General features: G+C 42.9%; 1 protein-coding gene across 9 annotated transcripts in view; it reads right to left on the reverse strand.

Annotated features, from left to right (window-relative positions):
- The window catches only part of LOC138683432 (erbin-like), a 160885-nt gene that overhangs the window by 82154 nt on the left and 61501 nt on the right, over nt 1–17230 (reverse strand). The window lies entirely within an intron of this gene.

Raw genomic sequence — 17230 nt, forward strand, 5'->3', positions numbered from 1 at the left:
GCTTTTGCAATGTATCACTACATTGTTCTTATACCTTGGGACAGGTGTTTTTGTTTTAAATAAACTCATCTTAAGTATAACAAACATTCATACTGCAATCTTTCCACTTGGATTAAGAATACACTTTTTTTCAAGAAAAACCCATATGCTAGTAAAACAAAGTTAGTTTAAAACAACTGGTGTTTAGGTAACAAATCTTAGCTATTTGTCTTTCAATTACTGCATGCAATTGTGTCTGCTTCTAGAGTCCTTTATCAGGTGTGTGGAGAGGGCAACCTGAACCCAGGGAACAAGACCACTAAGAAGGAACTATACTCTGTGCATACTCTCTTTTAGTCTAGTGAAAGAGCGAAATTTCATGCTGCTCCAAGCAATGTTAACTCTCTCTCTGCAGCTGGACTGTAAGAAAGACAAGGGCAGTGTGTCTTCTAATTCAGATTAGCAGGTGGAACTTGGTTTTGTCTCTCCATGTATGTGTTCTGAGAATACAAAAGCAGAAAAAAACGTGGTGAAGCATCAACTGCTAAGTAATGTTTTTACTTACATAAGAAATTACACAATTTCTGATGCTAGCTTAGAGTTTGGTTCTTTCTACGTTTGTGCAGTAACAAGACTGAACTTGTATATTGTGACATGAGTGGTGACAATACCACCTGACAGGAAATGTAGCCACAAAATACATACTTTCACATTAAGTCAATTCGTGATGTTGAGAGGGAAAGTCACTATGCTGACTTTTCTATAAATTCAACTTGAGTAGAAACTCCAATTCTGCCAAAGTAACCTTTTAGGTCTTTCTTGACAGGAACCTGTTTGTCATACCAAATGGCTGAAACTCTTACTTGTGATTCATACCAGGTGTTGTACTCTGTTATTGAGAGGTGAAAGGCAAGAAAAGCACGCTAAGCCACACAGTTAATCTAGGTGTTTAAATATCTCTAAGTATCATGGATCCTTTTGGGAAATAGCTTGTTGAACTCAAGGACAATAAAATACAGAAGTGGAGGGGACCAGGAGGAATTGAATCATCAACGGTAATATAGGCCAAGATTTCTGATACTTCTGGTTTACTACCATGTGTGTGCATGTATATGCACACATGTGTAAATAAATATATAGCTTTATATATAAGACTTTAGCCACGTAAATTTTACTGGGGCTTTGAGTGGGGTCAAAGCAGGAGGAGAAGGCAGGGGTTACTAATTCAATTCACTATCACTCTCACAGGTCAGAATCAAAACTAAAAAGATAATACTTATAATATAATAAAGCTTAATTTCTAGAAAGCAGCAGTGATATTTTTCAAGTCCATAGGTAGGTTTAAAGAAAGATTAGAAAAGTACCATAGAAAGACTAAAAATATACCTTACCTATTGCTGTCATATAACCTTTGTATTAAGACAAACACATTTCCAAGAAATTTAAATATGTATTATTTTAATTCCAATTGTAGCAAAAAGCCTCTTTCACCAAACAAGAATATCCAAACATGCAGATGGAAAGCATTTAACATGACACAGAATCCTGAACCATGGCAGATGCAGAAAAATCTAGCACATAAGAGGCCTGTATAGATGAAGCTATGGACATTTTGTATGAAGTAGTCTTCCATTGTCTAAAAAGTACGTCAAGACACTTTTATTGCTGATGATATAACTTTGGCTTCTTAAAATAAGTGTCTACAATAATCAGAGTAAACTGCTGCTAAACTCTTCCTTCGAGTCAGAGCTGTGTTTCAGATTCACTCTGTGCCATTAGTTTTTCTGTTTGAATCACACTGAGAGATTCTCTAAGCTTAGTTGTTCTGAAAGATGGTCATACTACTGGGCCTTGGCTTGGTCCTTGGATGAAAGATTGCTCTGGTCCAACACATTAAAAATCATGTTTTTAATATTAATATTAGTTTCCACAGAAGACTTAAGTCTGTGATAATTTCGTGGTTTAACCCCAGCCAGCAACTAAGCACCACGCAGCTGCTCACTCACTTCCCCCCCACCCAGTGGTATGGGGGAGAGAATCGGGGAAAAAAAAGTAAAACTTGTGGGTTGAGATAAGAACAGTTTAATAGAACAGAAAGGAAGAAACTAATAATGATAATAATAACAATAATAAAATGACAATAATAATAACAAAAGGTTTGGAATATACAAAACAAGTTATGCACGGTGCAGTTGCTCACCACTCGCCGACCGATGCCCAGTTAGTTCCCAAGCAGCAATCCCCCCAGGCCAACTCCCCCCAGTTTATATACTAGACATGACTTCACATGGTATGGAATATGCCTTTGGCCAGTTTGGGTCAGCTGCCCTGGCTGTGTCCCCTCCAGCCTTCTTGCTGGCTGGGCATGAGAAGCTGAAATATCCTTGACTTAGTCTAAACACTACTTACACTGATGTTTTCAGTTGTTGCTATCAACAATCTTCTCATCCTAAATCCAAAACATAGCACTATACCAGCTACTAGAAAGAAAATTAACTCTATCCCAGCCAAAACCAGGACAGATAACTAACTAGAAAACAAAACACACAGCACGTCTACTAGAAAGAAGAATGTCAATGTAAACTTACTCTCAAAAGAACAACCAAATAAAATATTAGCTATCCAAATACAGACATGTTAAATCAGCATGCTTTTGTATATAATCAGAGGACTCTGCTGTAGTCTCTTCTTTGACTATGCCTTGGGAAGAGGCAGCAACAGTTTTAACAACAAATTAACAGAAATGCAACTGATGAGAAAGATAACAATGAAGGAGCTCATTAATTTAATTTTGCTTGTTCTTATGAGACAGGGAACCAAAGGAACCTTAGTAGATATAGTAGATATATGAATGTGGATAGGAATTGTTTAATAATTATCTAGCTTATAATGAAGTCAAAGAAGTTTCAATAGAGGTAGACATGGCCCAAGGGGATGAGAAGTGATGTTTAACGCTTGCATTGTTGAGGCTGGCTGGGGCAGGAGATAGTCCCTGATAAGAAGCAGCAGTGGCTCCAAGAACCAGCCAAGACCGACCTTGGGATTTGGACAAATGCCAAGGGACAACTGAGTCTGCGCAGGGACAGAAGGTTAAGAGTTCACCCTGAAGAAGACATACAGCCTTCATCTTCACGACCCCAGACGACCACCACAAGGAGGCACTGCGCAAGCGCAGTTGAGAGGAGACTATGGAAATGACTTCCTAGGGCTAATTTTAATATGAAGCGGGGATAGGTAATGCCTATGTATAGGCGTATTGCGAAACTCTATGTATATGTAACACTTGACTGTATAAATTTAAAGCGAACTGCCAAATCAGGCGCGCACGACTTTGGTGGGACTACCCCCCGTGCTGCCCAGCGCTGAATGAACATACCTACTTTACAATCTCACCGATTGTGGAGTCTGTTTTCCGCACGTCAGTTTGGAGAGCCAGGCAGGAGACTCTCTGCTCGGCTGCGGGACCGACTGCGGAGCGGACGCTCCTAGGCGCGCCCCGAGCACTTTCCTCGGAGGAGCCTCCGCTGCCAGCCGCTCACCGCGGGAGCAGACAACAACCTCCTGAAGCCGCGGACCAAACGGTATGTTCTACAAGGGGAACCTGTAAAAGTACGGGCTGGGGCAGCTGGTAAATCGCGCAGAGACGTCTGGCATGCAGCGTAGTCCCCGTATGGGAGGAGGGTACCCTGTATGGTAACAAGGGGGGATTTGCTGACCAATAGAGCGGCCGCTAGCAATCTTGAGGGTAGATCGAGCAAATCTGGGGTGACTGCTGCATCCCAGTATCGGGAGCCAGGATGGACCTGTCGATGACTGGTATATAAGAGGCAGGAGAAGGGTAAGCGGACCCCCTCGCAATTGCACTTGGTTTATGGGGTAAGTGGACCCCCTCGCAATTGCGCTTGGTTTATTTTTGCAGCTGCTGAAGGTTGTCAACTGGAGCGATGATTGTATGATGTGAATGTTTGGAAATTTATGTTAAAGATTTTGTGTGAGAATGTGAAAATGCTATGTTGAGATTTATATGTGTATATATGTTTGTTAATGAGTAAATATCTAAAACTGTGGATTGAATGTTTGAGTAAAAGAGACGCAGCTCAGCTGCGGAGCGTGTGTGGAGTTCTGATCCGCAGTTTCGTAACTCCACAAGGGGTACGGCCGGAGACAAACGAAGTGTGACTCACTGATGATTTGGAACTTGAATTTATGTTAAAGTTGTAATTGTAAGTTTGAGTTTGATTATCTTAATCATTTTGAGGTGTTGGTGTAAGAAAGTCCCTGTATGGTGCATCGCATAAATGTGGGTATTTGAGTGGTGTCTTTTACATCCAGGAAATGAGTGTACGCCCTCATATGTCCTGGGATGTGTGTGGTGTAAACAGAGGTTGCAAATAGATTGTGGCGGGGGTATTAAATGCCCTGAGTGTGGGGTTTGGACTCCTTGGGATAAGAGGGAACGAGCTACGTACACAGTTGGAATTGTTTGTGGTTGGAAAGATAGCCGAAATAGTGAAATTGGTGTGTGGAAAGGAAAATTTAATCCCGGAATTCGGGACATGTGAGAGAAAAACTGGGAGAATTCTATAAAGAGGTGTAAGAAACAATTTGCATGGAATCGTATTAAAAGGAGAAGTAATAAAATGGGAAACAATCAAGGGGGAATATTGAGGAAGAGTCCTCTGGGTTGTGTTATTACCCACTGGAAAGATATTGTTGGGACCGGAGGTACGGAAAGTAAAAAGAACCTTATTAAGTATTGCAATCAATGGTGGCCGTTATATAAGTTAGAAGGTGATGCTAAGTGGCCACTTAATGGGTCAACAGATTATAATACTCTATTACAACTAATGCTGTTTTTAAGGAGAGAAAGAAAATGGGATGAAGTTTCATATGCAGACATGTTTTTCACCCTCCGAAACCATCCGGAGTGGCAAAGGGACTGTGGAATAGTACCCCCACAGGACCCCATGGTGCTTGCAGTTGAGCGAGAAAACAAGGAGCTTAGAGGTAAACTGAGGCGGTGTTGTTCGGCATGTAGTATTGGACAAAGATGTACAAAGACAAATAAAATTCATCAGGTACCAGAACAAGATCTAACTGATTTGTTTAAGCCTCCCCCTCGACCACAGGAACAGGATGCAGACTCGGATAGAACTCCAACCCCCCCGGACAGCCCTGTATCTTCCCGTACTAGGAAGAAAACTACCTCAACAGCTTTACAAGCACCTCTCCGAGAGGCGGTGAGGCCGGATGGTGGGACGATGTTAATCAAAGTACCCTTTTCTACTGCTGACCTAGGGGAATGGGAAAAGGTTGCTAAAGATTATAGGAGTGATCCGGTAAGTGTAACTAAACATTTCCAATTTATTGTAAAACAGCATAACCCTGATTGGAAGGATATACAGCTATTATTAGAATATATGACCGAAACAGAGAAACAGCTGATTTTAAAAACAGCAGGGAACCTTGCTGAAGATCATTATAAGATCACAGGAGGGGACGTTAAAGAATATTTCCCTCTCCAAGACCCAAAGTGGGATGTTAATAGATCTGCACATATGGAAAGATTGCAGGGGTATCAGGATTGGATTACAAAAGGAATGGAGAGGGCAATCCCCAAAACTATAAATTGGTCAGCTTTATATGCAGTCACACAGAGTCCTTCTGAGTCTCCATCTGAATTCCTGGATCGATTGAGGGATGCAATGCGCCGCAACACACCGCTGGATCCTGGGTCAGAGGTAGGAATACAACAATTGGTCTCCCTATTTTTGGGTCAATCTACAGGGGATATAAGGCGCAAACTTCAGAAATTACGCCCTACAGAGGGTAGGAATTTAGAAATATTATTGGATGAAGCATGGAGAGTATTTAGTAACAGAGAAGAAGGATATAGGCAGGGGCAAAGAAAATTAATGGCTGTTATCCAGGAAGAAAGAAGAAGAGGGCCTAGGCGAGGCTTGCCCCGACTGGGCAAGGATCAATGTGCTTTGTGTAAGAAATTTGGTCATTGGAAAAAGGAATGCCCAAAGAACAAGAAGGAGGATCAGGGGGCTCAAACAGGAAAAACAGTAGCCCATGTGGAGGGAGATTGACAGGAACCTGGGGAATCTACCCTAGCGGATCCACTGGTGATAATTAAGCTAGGGAAAACACAACAAGAAATAGAATTCTTGGTAGATACGGGGGCAACATACTCGGTTCTGAACCAAGCCTTGATGCCCCTGGGAGATGATTATGTCATGGTGAAAGGAGCAACTGGTCAAAGTGAAAAGGCATATTTTTGTAAACCTTTAGAATATAAATTAGGAAAACAGTGGGGCATTCATAAATCTTTATATATGCCCAACTCCCCAAAGGCACTTTTGGGAAGGGACTTGTTGGAACAATTGGAAGCAAAAATTGTATTCGAAAAGGGAGAAATTACTCTGGAGGTAAAAGATCGAGAATATATTCAAATATTGAGCCTAACCTTAACCAGTCTCCCCCTAGAAGGAAACATTAGCAAGGACATCTTAAACCAAGTGTACCCGGGGGTATGGGCTACCGATGCACCTGGAAGAGCGAAAAGTGCCCCCCCTGTTGAAGTTAGGATCAAGGAAGGCCAAAAGCTGGTAAGAATTAAACAATATTCCCTAAAGAAGGAAGACAGAGAAGGAATTCGGCCGGTGATAGAAAAATTTTTGCAGTTGGGGTTACTAAAAGAGTGTGAGTCTGAATTCAATACCCCTATATTACCTGTTCGGAAGCCCGATGGGTCATATCGGGTGGTCCAAGACTTACGGGCAGTGAATAAGATAACTGAAGATCTTTACCCGGTAGTGGCGAACCCATATACCCTGTTAACCGTATTAACACCTGAATTAACTTGGTTTACTGTTTTAGATGTGAAAGATGCTTTCTTTTGCCTCCCTCTCCATGAAGCCAGCCAAAAATTATTTGCATTTGAATGGGAAAACCCCAAGAGTGGTCGAAAGACCCAGCTCACTTGGACGGTGTTGCCACAAGGATTTAAGAATAGTCCTACCATTTTTGGCAATCAGCTTGTGAAAGACTTAGAATCCTGGGAAACCCCGTCTGAGGAGGGAAAGCTGTTACAGTATGTGGATGATATCCTGATCGCCACCAAGACAGAGAGAGATTGTATGACATGGACGGTGAGTCTGTTGAATTTCCTGGGACTTCAAGGGTACCGGGTATCCAAGAAGAAAGCACAGGTAATACAACGCAAAGTGAATTATTTGGGCTATGAAATTAGTGCAGGACAAAGAACTTTGGGACAGGCCCGTAAAGCGGCAATATGCCAAACTCAGAGACCTCAGACAGTGAAAGAATTACGAACTTTTCTGGGAATGACAGGGTGGTGCCGATTGTGGATCTATAATTATGGATTGCTTGTTAAACCACTGTATGCGCAGACAGCCACTGAGCAGAAACACCTTGAGTGGAACAAGGAGACCGAATGAGCCTTTGAGCTACTGAAAAAGGCTTTGATGTCGGCCCCAGCCTTGGGACTCCCAGATGTGAGTAAGCCGTTTCTTCTTTACTCACACGAGAAGCAGGGCATTGCCCCGGGAATATTAGCACAAAACCTGGGTCCATATCGACGGGCTGTTGCCTACCTCTCTAAGCAATTAGACACGACTGCGAAAGGTTGGGCTGGATGCCTGCGGGCGGTTGCAGCTGTGATACTGAACATACAGGAAGCCTGAAAGTTTACTCTAGGCCAGAAAATGACTGTTTTAGTGTCTCATACAGTATCAACAGTACTGGAAACAAAGGGTGGACACTGGCTCTCTCCACAAAGATTCCTGAGATATCAAGCTATATTGGTAGAGCAGGATGACGTGGAGATTGTAGTCACTAACATTGTCAACCCAGCTTCTTTTCTCAGCGGGAACACAGGAGAACCAGTACATCACGACTGTTTGGAAACCATCGAAGCAACATACGCAAGTCGCCCAGACCTGAAAGACAGCCCCATGGAAAACGGAGAAACCTGGTTCACAGACGGAAGCAGTTACGTCCTAAATGGTAATCGACATGCAGGATATGCCATCACCACCAGTCAAGAGGTAATAGAATCAGGGGCTTTGCCCATGAACACCTCCGCACAGAAGGCAGAAATAATTGCTCTAACCCACGCCCTGGAATTGGCCCAGGGCAAAGTTGTGAACATTTATACAGACTCAAAATATGCCTTTGGAGTTGTACACGCACATGGAGCAATTTGGAAGGAGAGAGGACTATTGAATTCCCAGGGGAAAAATATCAAACACGCAGAAGAAATTCTGAAGTTACTGGAAGCTGTCCAGCTCCCTAAGAAAGTAGCGATTATGCATATTAAGGCACACCAGAAAGTGAGCTCAGATTTGGAAAAAGGAAATGAACTGGCGGACAGAGAGGCAAAACAAGTGGCCAAAACAAAGGTAAAAATAAAAGGGGCTTTAATTCCTGATAGACAAATCTCCCTAAAAGTAAGCCAGAATATACCAAGGAAGATCAGAAACTTATTACAGATTTAGAAGGGTCGTATAATGAAGAAGGGTGGGCTCATACCCCACAGGGAAAACTAATCATTCCCTCTTGCTTACTGTGGCATTTGATACAGGAGGAGCATAGGAAAAGACATTGGGGGACAGAGGCTCTGTATAATCATTTAATAAGAGAAATTGTGGCTAGAAATTTACATACCACGGTGAGACAAGTGACTCAACAATGCGATCTTTGCCTTCAGACTAATCCTAAGAATACCCCCAAACTAGAAATGGGTCAGATTGGGAAAGGCAATGGGCCTGGACAGCAATGGCAAATTGACTTCACAGAACTTCCAAGAAAAGGGGGGTATCGATATTTACTAGTATTAACTGATACCTTTTCAGGTTGGCCAGAAGCATTCCCAACAAGAACGGCTAAAGCCCGGGAGGTAACTAAAATATTAGTGCAAGAGATAATACCACGTTTCGGGGTTCCAGCAACCATGTCCTCTGACAGAGGACCACATTTTCTCTCAAGAATAGTACAACAAATTAGCCGCCATTTGGGTATAGATTGGCAAGTGGTCAAGTGGAAAAAATGAACCACTTAATCAAACAGCAAATTGTAAAATTGGGACAAGAAGCAAATCTAACATGGCCTCAGTCTCTCCCTTTAGCCCTTTTGCGTATACGAACAAGACCAAGGGCAAGGGAAGGACTGAGCCCCTTTGAAATGTTATATGGAAGACCCTATGAAATACAGAAAGGGGTGTCTGTACAGGCTGGGGACGAAATTGTGACCTCTTACATGATAGCATTAAGTAAACAGCTCAATAAAATCAGGAAACATGTGGCTGGGACTCAAGGGAGAGGTTTAGATGGACCTGTACATAATATACAACCTGGGGATTATGTATATGTAAAGTCTCTTACAGAAAAAGCCCTGGAACCACAGTGGGAAGGACCATTCCAAGTACTACTCACCTCCTTTACTGCAATCAGGATCAAGGAACAGAACGCTTGGATTCATCACACCAGAGTGAAAAAGTCACCCAAAACTCCATGGAAAGTCACCACAAAACCCGATGGACACTTAGTTTTTACGCGGTAATATAGGCAACCTTGGGGACAAGGAGCGTAACATGGGACGAGAACATGTTTGTTCTGGATATGTTCACGTTTTCAGCTTTTAATAACATGTCCCTCACAAAGTACACTAAAATACCCCCTGAGCAGCAAGGAGACCTGTGCACTATAACTAATGAACACTGCTGCACTTATGTTAACCAAAAGAGACAAATAGAAACAGATCTCTCTCAAATTTGGAAAAAAACCCCAACTTTTACATTTAATGTCACAAGATGACACTTCATGGGGATTCACTGAGATATGGGAAAAATTAACCTCCTGGTTGCCAAATTTGACATGGTTGAAACAATTGTTTGTCACTGTAATAATGATCATTCTCTTGTCTGTAGTCCTTGGCATAGTGGTTCAATGTGGCGTTTGGTGCTGTAAGAGTACAGGGGACTCTTACAGTGAATGGAAAAAGAATGAGTTGTGACAAAAACTTGAGTCCAACAAATATTTTGAGAGAATAAGGAAACAATGCATTAAAATACTAGAGTTAGATATAGTAAAAGAATTTACTATTTTCTAGAAAAGGGGGGACTGAGACGGGGAACCAAAGAAACCTTAGCCGATATAGTAGATATATGAATGTGAATAAGAATTGTTTAATAATTATCTAGCTTATAATGAAGTTAAAGAAGTTTCAATAGAGGTAGACATGGCCCAAGGGGATGAGAAGTGATGTTTAACGCTTGCATTGTTGAGGCTGGCTGGGACAGGAGATAGTCCCTGATAAGAAGCAGCAGTGGCTCCAAGAACCAGCCAAGACCGACCTTGGGATTTGGACAAATGCCAAGGGACAACTGAGTCTGTGCAGGGACAGAAGGTTAAGAGTTCACCCTGAAGAAGACATACAGCCTTCATCTTCACGACCACCAGACGACCACCACAAGGAGGCACTGCGCAAGCGCAGTTGAGAGGAGACTATGGAAATGACTTCCTAGGGCTAATTTTAATATGAAGCGGGGATAGGTAATGCCTATGTATAGGCGTATTGCGAAACTCTATGTATATGTAACACTTGACTGTATAAATTTAAAGCGAACTGCCAAATCAGGTGCGCACGACTTTGGTGGGACTACCCCCCCGTGCTGCCCAGCGCTGAATGAACATACCTACTTTACAATCTCACCGATTGTGGAGTCTGTTTTCCGCACGTCACTTAGAGCCAGGATTGTTACAGTATACACAGTCTTTCTTTACCAACCTCACTCAACACTTCAGTACGGATAAGTGGCAGCCATCATTCAAAAGAGCAGTAAATTGGGAATGACAGCATGAAATACACCTAATGTTTGTAGTACAGATTCAGAAGATAGAAAAAAAAATTAGAAGACAGCTCCTCTCTACCAGATGATAGGAAGTTGCATTTACTAACTGGCTATACAACAACCTTCAGACACTCGCTTTTCCTCAGCTATATCCCTCCTGTATGCTAGAAACATGCAGATACTGTTGGATTAGTATTCTTTCAGTTCTCTCAACGAGAATGCAAATTCAAAAAGCAAGTAAGAAAGAGAGAAGGCAGAGAGACACTGGAGAAAGATGAGAGAAGGACAAAGGGCTGTAAAGAGCACTTTATAAGAGGAGCTATTGTTCTTTCCCTGCTTTCCATCTATCCTTAGTGTCTTGAATCTTCTTCCCCTGTTAAGAAAGCTCAGCAAAACTCGAGGATCTCTGTGACCACATCTTTCCATACTCCTTTTGTAAGACTGTGCTAATCAATCCATTTGGTAGCCACCCCCACCACACACCCTCCCATGAGCATCTGATCAAATGAACACTGTAAACTGAGATCCACATTCCTTTCTAAACCCCATTTTCCTTCAGGGTCTTTTACTGCTCCCTTTATACACTAATACTCAAGGATTATAGAAGAGGAATACAGTGCTAGAGATTACTTGGGACTTATCCAGTCTGTTGCAGCCTTATCCCACTTTCCTTGAGAAGCGTCATGTGGACAGGTTCTTCATCTTGCTGTTTCCTACTTTACATGATAACAACCATCACCCCCAACCCATTTCAGTGCTGTAGCTGATTTACAGATCATGCTTACTGTTTTACAAAAAAACCACAAACCATCAAACCTGTGGACTATGACCATTTGCAGAGCACAACAGGAGAAAATGCGATTTGCTGGTAATCTTTAATTCTAACCACCAGATCCACAAACTGAATTGAGAGCAAAGTTCTTTTTGTAGTGTAGTTTCCCACAGAAATGAGATTTGCGTATGTGAGAGACTGAAAGAGTTAATGTCTCAAACATTGTGGTGGGACAAATTCTGCATAACAACGAACCCTGCCTAGCAAGGAACCACAGGTGAAAAGAAGCCGATCAGCACAGGACAGGGAGGGCATGCCGGAGGGTGCACAGCTCCGTGTTCTGATATGCTGAGCAGGGCAGCTCACCATGCATGGCCAAAGATCAAACAATGGTCATGTCTGCAGGGAAGAAGTCACTCCCCAAATGACCCCCAAGCCCACCGACCCATTTCCTGAAGGTTCTGAAAGTGATGTACTTAAGCCATCTTAAAAAGGCCACAAAGGTCTTGTGAAACAAGATACCATTTGTATAAACAATGCATGCCTTGCTAACAACTGTGCCCCTGAAGAACTAAAAGACTGATAAGAAGGGAATATCCTTGTGGACACATATTTAGCTAATAAGAAGGGAATATCCTTGTGGACACATATTTAGCTAACGGTCACAAGAGCATTCCAGACGCCTTTAGAAGGCCTTGAACAGAATAAACAAGAAGACAAAAAAAGAAAGATGCCAATTAGAAGAACACAGGTGCGCATTCCACGATAAAGGGAACTTGGCACAACCAACCTCAATTCAGCAGTTTATCTTGATCAATTAGACTGAGACAAGTTTCGCATGTTTTAGTTGATATAACCAATTATGTCCTATGTTTATGCGCGTGTACAGAGTTAGTATAACCAATTATATCTTATGTTTATACGCATGTACAGTGTCGATATAACCAATCATATTTTATGCTTGTGCGTGTGGACACTAAATGCTTGCATGCAGCAACCAATCAAAGCTTTTAAGGAACTTAGAGAATTGTATAAGAATGATCAGCTATGCTCAATAAACTGGCGACTTTGATCATCATATTGGTGTCCTGTCGTCCGTCCCCGCATGGAATTTCTCTACACCTGGTGACCCCGATGTGATCTGGTAAGGAACAAGAGGGGAACACTAACGACTGAAAAGGCGGGGGAGATTGCCGCAGATGCCGGTGGGCTTATAAGAAAGCTTACGTGATAAAAGGCGGCATGGGTATCGCAGCATCTGCGAAGGAAAAGGCAGCTGTAAAGACATTTATGAGGCTGGTTGAAAAAACAGAGACGGATATTAAAAAGGACTCGCCCGTAAAGGAGGTGAGCGATCGGGGGAGGAGATGGGGTCTACGCTTTCCAAAGAAGAAGAAGCGGTAGTTAAGCTCCTCCAACATATACTCTCAGAGAGAGGCAAAAAATATGATAAAGCTTGTTTAAAGCGGCTTCTACAATGGAGCAAGGACAGAAACCTTTTAATTAGTGTGGGTACAGCTTTCGAGCTTAGTACCTGGGAAGCTATCAGAACCTCCCTATGGGATGAAATTAGTGACGGGTCTAAAGAAGTTAAAGGTCTTGCAACTTTATGGAAATTAATTAAGACGACTCTGCAAGAAATGAAAGCAGATCGTAAAGCGGCTGCAGCTGCTTTTGCTGCTCTCTCTCCAACCACAAGCAAAGGGGAAACGCGGGGAGAAAAACATAATGCAGTGAGAGAGACTTTTGGCTTCCCTGGAGCTTGTCCGCCTGCTCCTGTGCCCTTGAATTCTGCTCCACTCCCTGGGACTGCCAATATTAATCAGCCATCTGACAGTTCCCAAGCCTCCCTAACTGTACGCTTAAAGGAAACCCTACAGACTCAGGAAGTGAGTAAAAATCCGCCTACGAGAAAACAGCCCCCAGATACCACCGTTCAACATGAACAAATTATACCTAGCATATACCCTCCGTTGCCTCCATCTACGCCTGGGTCACCTCAAGAGCACGAAGAGGGGCCGGAGCTCACTTCACAGCAGTTGCAGTCAGTAATAGAAAAGCTGGCACAGTTGGAGGCTGCTGCGAAGCGAGAAAAACCGCCAGCCCTGCGGTCGGAAAAGACTTAGCCATTCAAAATGCAAATGCAAAATGCAGACAAATCATTGCATCACTTCCACGAACAGCTACATTAGTAGATATCATTGAGGCTTGTAATCGCTTACCTATAATACAAGAACAAGAGAAAGCAAAAATACATGCTGAAGCTCATGCTGCAGCACTCGCTGTAGCGTTACAACTGATGGTGCGACAGGGAATAGGAGACCTTGGTCCACACAAAGGCCCTTTAATGTGTTATCAGTGCGGTCAACTGGGGCATTTGAAACGTACATGACTTACAAAAACTTGTCGGAGACCTACAGTGGATTCGACCTTATTGTGGTATTACAAATACAGACTTACAGCCACTGCTGGATTTATTGCGGGGCAGTGATAGCTTAACTTCTACAAGACAACTAAGTGCACCGGGGTGACAAGCCTTGGCAGCAATTGAACAAAAAATCACATCATCCATGTCTGGCAGATACGTTCCTGATTTACCCATAAATTTGAAACCTTATGCTGAGATTGATATGGAACACACTGACTGTAGTAAGCAGCATGACAGTGACACCGGTGATTGATCCACATCGTTTAACGCTGTGGGACAGTAAGAATGTTTGGGTGTCACTAGCTAAAGCTATTAATCAAACCTCTTTTTCTGTGTCATTGGCATTACCTGAACAGTCTTTTATTCTTATGTATTTTATTAGGTATAATGTTGCTTTTACTGTGTTTAATTGTGTTCATAGATCTTTGCAAAGGGCAATACAGCAGGTGTTAATTGACAAAACACAAAAAGGGGGAGTAGGGAATCTCTCTCCACAAGAAAAGTTAGCTAAAGCCAAAATTAGGGGTAAGGTCATGGTTTTAGTTAAGAATCTAGAAACAGGGCAATGGGAAGGTCCATTTCCATTAATAACCTGGGGGCGAGGTTATGCTTGTGTTTCCACAGATGCAGGCCCACAATGGACTCCCGCTCGATTTGTACGACCATCATCATCTGGAACATCCTAGATGGTGCGGCAATATGAATACCACCTCAGCCAAAAACTAACGTGTAGGTCACCTTGGCCAACATAACAGGTCAAGATTCTCTGTGCATTGCAACCGCATCACAAAGCCCATGAACCAATAGACAGGATGGCTATGACTCGTGCAGCGCGCCTGGCCAGCGAGCGCATGCGTCATAGGCTCCCCATGTTGCAACTGAGGCGGATTTTGGCACCCGCTGGCCACGTGTGCTGAAATCTGTTCCTCTGCAAATGTATAAATACCGGGATTTTCCGAAGAGCATCGGGCTGGTGTACAGCAAGGCCATTGTTGCCTCCATGGGGACGCCCACATAAAGCTGGCACCTACCGATTGCTGGGCTGAGTTCGCGGAGCAAGACGGCACAAGAATGTACGGATGGTCCATCTTCCTCACAGTCCTCGGATGGATGTAGTCATGGATACCACCGCAAACTAAAGAAAACATCTGGATGACCCTGGCTGATGTGACCGGACAAGATTGCTTATACCTCAGTACAGCAACACCAAGCAATCCCTTTTTCACAGGTTTAATAGGGGGTTTCACTGACATCAACAAAGTTTAAGAACTTATTGATGGAGACCCCTGTGCAGCAGGTCATGGACTCAACGGATGGGAATGCCTGGTTTCCACGGATCGGGCATTCACCCTCATTGCCACCCCAGGAACCACAACCACCCCAGGAATCACAAATTCTGGAGTCCCTGAATACAGATTGGTGTAGTATTATCTGATTTACTGTTAGATGTAGATAGTATTAGACACACAACCTTACAAAATAGAGCTGCTCTTAAATCATTAGTTAAGATAGTTTTGATTTATCTTGTAGTGGGTTTTTTTTTTATTTTAATTTGTGTGCCTTGTATGTTGCAATGTGTTTAAAAATTAATTGATCGATCAAGTAAGGCTGTGTTAATTGACGGAAAACAAAAAAGGGGGAATTGTGGACACATATTTAGCTAACAGTCACAAGAGCATTCCAGACGCCTTTAGAAGGCCTTGAACAGAATAAACAAGAAGACAAAAAAAGAAAGATGCCAATTAGAAGAACACAGGTGCGCATTCCACGATAAAGGGAACTTGGCACAACCAACCTCAATTCGGCAGTTTATCTTGATCAATTAGACTGAGACAAGTTTCGCATGTTTTAGTTGATATAACCAATTATGTCCTATGTTTATGCGCGTGTACAGAGTTAGTATAACCAATTATATCTTATGTTTATGCGCATGTACAGTGTCGATATAACCAATCATATTTTATGCTTGTGCGTGTGGACACTAAATGCTTGCATGCAGCAACCAATCAAAGCTTTTAAGGAACTTAGAGAATTGTATAGGAATGATCAGCTATTCTCAATAAACTGGCAACTTTGATCATCATATTGGTGTTCTGTCGTCTGTCCCCGCATGGAATTTCTCTACATATCCTACCCCAGGAGGCACCGAAAGTTGAATAATTGCTAATAGGCATGAAGTCAGCAAAGATCTTCGGTAAGTGGGGGAAAGGTAAAGGCGGCAGGAGGAGATCACGACCACCGACTCAATTCAAGACCAAAAAGACTTACCCCCCCACTCTCCTTGAGCATGCGCTGTAGAATAACACTACCTTTAATTCGAAGTGGGGAAACCTTTAGCCCAATAGAAACTGTGGTAGATAAGCAACTACCAATAACAGTTTTGGGGAAGAACTTTGGAAATTAAATATGTATAACTGAACTGTATTGCTTGCCCATTTAGGTATGAGGTGTGCTAGCTTTGTGAATTACCACCTAGCCCCCATCTTTGCACAAACATGAATTGGAATAAAATACCTCTGCTCTGTGTGTATATTGGTGTTTCACACACTGGGTAAACGACCCCACTTATGGGACAACAAAAGCACAAACTGGGCATGACACCTAATTAGCCTAATGAGTTCAAGTGCCCGCCCAAAGGAGGGGCAAGGAGATGATAAAAGGGCACAAACTGAAGCCCCATGCGTGCCCTCTGGGACTGGACTCCTAGGCTGGCTGGACCAACGCTGGACCCAGGACTGGTGAAATCTTTCTCTTCTCTTCTCTTTTCTTCTTTCTCTTTCCTTTTCCATAATCCCTACACCTCATCCCTTTAAGACATAAACCATTGACCAAGTCTGGGACTAGGAGTGGATCTAGACACCCCTAGGCTCCTCTCTGAGAAGGAGTCTAGAAAGCAAGGGAGACCACTCTGAACCTCCTGACTCAGTGGGAGGGCTCTCCTTATTCCCTGAATTGATGTATATGGTTACCACAGGTTACACGGGTTACTGAGGTAGTTCCATGCCAATTCCTATTGTGAGAAACCATGCCACCTACTGTTACACGGCTCCCTGGTCTGTCCAGCCCGGGGTCATGACATTGTAATAGCACTTAGTATTTACTTGTCTGTTTCTTCCTCCCTGTTTTCCCAAATTTCAGGTACTTTTAAACTCACTGGCCAGTTTCTACCAAA

This window comes from Haliaeetus albicilla, chromosome W, assembly GCF_947461875.1.
Source record: "Haliaeetus albicilla chromosome W, bHalAlb1.1, whole genome shotgun sequence".
Taxonomy (NCBI): domain Eukaryota; kingdom Metazoa; phylum Chordata; class Aves; order Accipitriformes; family Accipitridae; genus Haliaeetus; species Haliaeetus albicilla.